We start from the raw sequence: 6,000 nt of genomic DNA, 5'->3' as shown, positions 1-6,000 counted from the left end.
TCTTCAGAGTCTTGAAGTTCTTATTGTACAGATCTTTTACTTGCTTGGTTAAAGTCACACCGAGGTACTTTATATTGTTTGGGTCTATTATGAAGGGTGTTGATTCCCTAATTTCTTTCTTGGCTTGTTTCTCTTTTGTGTAGAGGAAGGCTACTGATTTATTTGAGTTAATATTATACCCAGCCATTTTGCTGAAGTTGTTTATCAACTTTAGTAGTTCTCTGGTGGAACTTTTGGGATCACTTAAATATACTATCATATCATCTGCAAATAGTGATATTTTGACTTCTTCTTTTCCAATCTGTATGCCCTTGATTTCCTTTTGTTGTCTGATTGCTCTGGCTAGAACTTCAAGAATTATATTGAATAAGTAGGGAGAGAGTGGGCAGCCTTGTTTAGTCCCTGATTTTAGTGCGATTGCTTCAAGTTTCTCTCCATTTAGTTTAATGTTAGCAACTGGTTTGCTGTATATAGCTTTTACTATGTTTAGGTATGGGCCTTGAATTCCTATTCTTTCCAGGACTTTTATCATGAAGGGGTGTTGAATTTTGTCAAATGCTTTCTCAGCATCTAATGAAATGATCATGTGGTTTTGTTCTTTCAGGTTGTTTATATAATGGATCACGTTGATGGTTTTCCGTATATTAAACCATCCCTGCATGCCTGGGATGAAGCCTACTTGATCATGGTGGATGATTGTTTTGATGTGCTCTTGGATTCGGTTTGCCAGAATTTTATTGAGTATTTTTGCGTCGATATTCGTAAGGGAAATTGGTCTAAAGTTCTCTTTCTTTGTTGGGTCTTTGTGTGGTTTAGGTATAAGAGTAATTGTGGCTTCATAGAAGGAATTCGGTAGTGCTCCATCTGTTTCAATTGTGGAATAGTTTGGATAGTATTGGTATGAGGTCTTCTATGAAGGTCTGATAGAATTCTGCACTAAACCCATCTGGTTGGGAGACCTTTAATGACTGCTTCTGTTGCCTTAGGAGTTATGGGGTTGTTTAACTGGTTTATCTGTTCTGATTTAACTTCGGTACCTGGTATCTGTCTAGGAAATTGTCCATTTCCTGCAGATTTTCAAGTTTTGTTGAATATAGGCTTTTATAGTAAGATCTGATGATTTTTTGAATTTCCTCTGAATCTGTAGTTATGTCTCCCTTTTCGTTTCTGATTTTGTTAATTTGGAAACACTCTCTGTGGCCTCTCGTTAGTCTGGCTAAGGGTTTATCTATCTTGTTGATTTCCTCAAAGAACCAACTTTTGGTTCTGTTGATTCTTTCTATGGTCCTTTTTGTTTCTACTTGGTTGATTTCAGCTCTGAGTTTGATTATTTCCTGCCTTCTACTCCTCCCGGGTGTATTTGCCTCTTTTTGTTTTAGAGCTTTTAGCTGTGCTGACATATGCTCTCTCCTGTTTCTTTCTACAAGCACTCAGAGCTATGAGTTTTCCTCTTAGCACAGCTTTCATTGTGTCCCATAAGTTTGGGTATGTTGTACCTTCATTTTCATTAAATTCTAAGAAGTCTTTAATTTCTTTCTTTATTTCTTCCTTGACCAGTTTATCGTTGAGTAGAGCATTGTTCAACTTCAACGTATATGTGGGCGTTCTTCCCTTATTTTTATTGAAGACCAGCTTTAGGCCATGGTGGTCTTTAGGCCATGGATAGCACGCATGGGATTATTTCTATCTTTCTGTACCTGTTCAGGCCCGTTTTTTGACCAATTACATGGTTGATTTTGGAGAAAGTACCATGAGGAGCTGAGAAGAATGTATATCCTTTTGTTTTAGGATAGAATGTTCTATAAGTATCTGTTAAGTCATTTGGTTCATGACTTCTCTTAGTCTGTCTACGTCTCTGTTTAATTTCTGTTTCCAGGATCTGTCCATTGATGAGAGTGGGGTGTTGAAATTTCCTACTATTATTGTGTGGGGTGCAATGTGTGTTTTGAGCTTTAGTAAGGTTTCTTTTACGTATGTAGGTGCGCTTATATTTGGGGCATAGATATTTAGAATTGAGAGTTCATCTTGGTGGATTTTTTCTTTGATGAATATGAAGTGTCCTTCCTTATCTTTTTTGATGACTTTTAGTTGAAAATTGATTTTATTTGATATTAGAATGGCTACTCCAGCTTGCTTCTTCCGACCATTTGCTTGGAAAGTTGTTTTCCAGCCTTTCACTCTGAGGTAGTACTGTCTTTGTCTCTAAGGTATGTTTCCTGTAGGCAACAGAATGCAGGGTCCTCATTGCGTATCTAGTTTGTTAATCTATGTATTTTTATTGGGGAGTTGAGACCATTGATGTTGAGAGATATTAAGGAATAGTGATTATTGCTTCCCGTTATATTCATATTTGGATGTGAGGTTATGTTAGTGTGCTTTCATTCTCTTTGTTTTGTTGCCAAGACGATTAGTTTCTTGCTTTTTCTAGGGTGTAGCGTTTCTCCTTATGTTGGGTTTTACCATTTATTATCCTTTGAAGTGCTGGATTTGTAGAAAGATATTGTGTAAATTTGGTTTTGTCATGGAATATCTTGGTTTCTCCATCTACGTTAATTGAGAGTTTTGCAGGATACAGTAACCTGGGCTGGCATTTGTGTTCCCTTAGGGTCTGTATGACATCTGTCCAGGATCTTCTGGCTTTTATAGTCTCTGGCGAAAAGTCTAGTGTGATTCTGATAGGTCTGCCTTTATATGTTACTTAACCTTTTTCCCTTACTGCTTTTAATATTCTTTCTTTATTTTGTGCATTTGGTGTTTTGACTATTATGTGTCGGGAGGTGTTTCTTTTCTGGTCCAATCTATTTGGAGTTCTGTAGGCTTCTTGTATGCCTATGGGTATCTCTTTTTTTAGGTTAGGGAAGTTTTCTTCTATGATTTTGTTGAAGATATTTACTGGTCCTTTGAGCTGGAGGTCTTCACTCTATTCTATACCTATTATCCTTAGGTTTGATCTTCTTATTGAGTCCTGGATTTCCTGTATTTTTTGGATCAGTAGCTTTTTCCGCTTTACATTATCTTTGACAGTTGAGTCAATGATTTCTATGGAATCTTCTGCTCCTGAGATTCTCTCTTCTAAATCTTGTGTTCTGTTGGTGATGCTTGTATCTACGGCTCCTTGTCTCTTCCTTTGGTTTTCTATATCCAGGGTTGTTTCCATGGGTTCTTTCTTGATTGCTTCTATTTCCATTTTTAATTCCTTCAATTGTTTGATTGTGTTTTCCTGGAATTCTTTCAGGGATTTTTTGTGATTCCTCTCTATAGGCTTCTACTTGTTTGATTGTGTTTTCCTGGAATTCTTTCAGGGATTTTTTGTGATTCCTCTCTATAGGCTTCTACTTGTTTATTTATGTTTTCCTGGAATTCTTTCAGGGATTTTTGTGATTCCTCTCTGTATGCTTCTACTTGTTTGTTTATGTTTTCCTGTGTTTCTCTAAGGGAGTTCTTCATGTCTTTCTTGAAGTCCTCCAGCATCATGATCAAATATGATTTTGAAACTAGATCTTGCTTTTCTGGTGTGTTTGGATATTTCATGTTTGCTTTGGTGGGAGAATTGGGCTCCGATGATTCCATGTAGTCTTGGTCTCTGTTGCTTGGGTTCCTGCGCTTGCCTCTCGCCATCAGATTATCTCTAGTGTTACTTTGTTCTGCTATTTCTGACAGTGGCTAGACTGTCCTATAAATCTGTGTGTCAGGAATGCTGTAGACCTGTTTTCCTGTTTTCTTTCAGCCAGTTATGGGAACAGAGTGTTCTGCTTTCCAGCGTGTAGCTTTTCCTCTCTACAGGTCTTCACCTGTTCCTGTGGGCCCGTGTCTTGAGTTCACCAGGCAGGTCGCTTGGAGCTGGAAGGTTTGTCTTACTCGTGGTCCCGAGGCTCAAGTTTGCTCGTGGGGTGTTGCTTATGAGCTGTCAGCGGGGGCAGCAACCAGGAAGATCTGCGCCGCCCTTTCTGGGAGCTTCGGTGCACCAGGGTTCCAGATGGCGTTTGGTGTTTTCCTCTGGAGTCAGAGATGTGGGCAGAGTGTAGTCTCTTCTGGTTTCCCAGGCGTGTCTGCCTCTCTGAAGGTTTAGTTCTCCCTCCCATGGGATTCGGGTGCAGAGAACTGTTTATCCAGTCGGTCCCTTCAGGTTCAGGCGGTGTCTCAGACGCAGCGGATTTCCTGCTCCTGTGCCCTTATCCAAGGGAACCCAGAGGCAGTATACAGTTTCCTCTTGGACCAGGGATGTGGGCAGGAGTGGGCAGTGTTGGTGGTCTCTTCCACTCTGCAGTCTCAGGAGTGCCCACCTCTCTTGGCGGTGAGCTCTCTCTCCCACGGGGTTTGGGAACAGTGAGCTCTATTTCAGGCATTGTTAAGATTACCTTATCACATACATATCTGTATGTAGTCATGTGAAATGTAGGCATGTGTCCTACAGTGAGCTGGTGGAGGTAAGAGGAAAACCCCAAGCTCTACCGTTCCTTTTTACCTTGTTTGGTAACAGACCTCTTTTTACCATAGTCCAGTGTCTTCCAGGGATTCTGCCTACATCTACCAATATCATCATAGGCACAGGGATTTCAAACACACACTGCTATGCCTAACATTTACCCTGAAGATGCCAACTCAGGTCCTCAGCAAGCACTTTACTCATGGAACAATTTCCCTCGTCTACTTTAGAGGAGCAAATATTACCAGATATGGTGTTGTATACCTGTAATCCCAGCACTTGAAGGATCAGAGTTGAGAGGGTGAACATATCTATTTTATTCTTCAGAATAAAAGTAGTTACTCCATCAAACCAGTAGCCAACATGAAACTAAATGGAGAAAATTTGAAGCAATCTCCCTAAAATCAGGTACTAAACAAGACTGCCCACTCTCTCATTATTTATTCAATATAGTACTCGAAGTCCTGGCCAGATCAACCAGACAACAAAAGGAGGTCAAAGGGATACAAATTGGAAAAGAAGAATTCAAAATATCACTATTTCCAGATGACATGATAGTATATTTAAGTGACCCCAAAAGTTCCACCAGAGAACTACTAAACCTGATAAACACCTTCAACAAAGTGGCTGGATATAAAATTAACTCAAACAAATCAACAGCCTTCATCCACTCAAAGGAAAAACAAGTTGAGAAAGAAATTATGGAGATTATACCTTTCACAACAGTCAAAAATAAAATAAAATACCTTGCTTTGACTCTAACCAAGCAAGTGAAAGATATGTATGACAAGAACTTCAAGTCTCTGAAGAAAGAAATTGAAGAAGATCTCAAGAGATGGAAAGGCCTTCCATGCTCATGGATTGTCAGGATTAATATAGGGAAAATGGCCATTTTGCCCAAAGCAATCTATAGATTCAATGCAATCCCCATCATATTTCCAACTCATTTCTTCATACAGTTAGAAAGAGCAATTTGCAAACTCATTTAAAATAACAGGAAACCCAAGATAGAAAAAATTATCCTCATTGATAAAAGAACTTCTGGGGGAATCACCATGACCTCAAGGTGTATTACAGAGCAACAGTGATAAAAACTGGTTGGTATTGGTACAGAGACAGGCAGGTAGATCGATGGAAAAGAATTGAAGAACCAGAAATGAAACCACACACCTATGGTCACTTGATCTTTGACAAAGGAGGTAAAACAATCCAGTAGGGAAAAGATAGCATTTTCAACAAATGGTGCTGAACGAACTGGAGGTCAGCATGTAGAAGAATGCAAATTGATCCATTCTTATCACCCTGTACAAAGCTTAAGTCCAAGTGGTCATCATGGAAATGCAAATCAAAACAATCCTGAGATGACAAAAGATGCTGGTGAGGATGTGGAAAAAGAGTAACAGTCATTGTTGGTGGGATTGCAAGCTGGTAACAACCATTCTGGAAATCAGTCTGGAGGTTCCTCAGAAAATTGGACATTGCACTACTTGAGGACCCAGCTATACCTCTATTGGGTATATACCCACAAGATGCCCCAACACATAACAAAGACACATGCTCCATAGCAGGCTTAT

The sequence above is a fragment of the Rattus norvegicus genome, chromosome X (genome assembly GCF_036323735.1).
Source record: "Rattus norvegicus strain BN/NHsdMcwi chromosome X, GRCr8, whole genome shotgun sequence".
Classification (NCBI taxonomy): Eukaryota; Metazoa; Chordata; class Mammalia; order Rodentia; family Muridae; genus Rattus; species Rattus norvegicus.
This window is presented reverse-complemented; position numbering follows the sequence as displayed.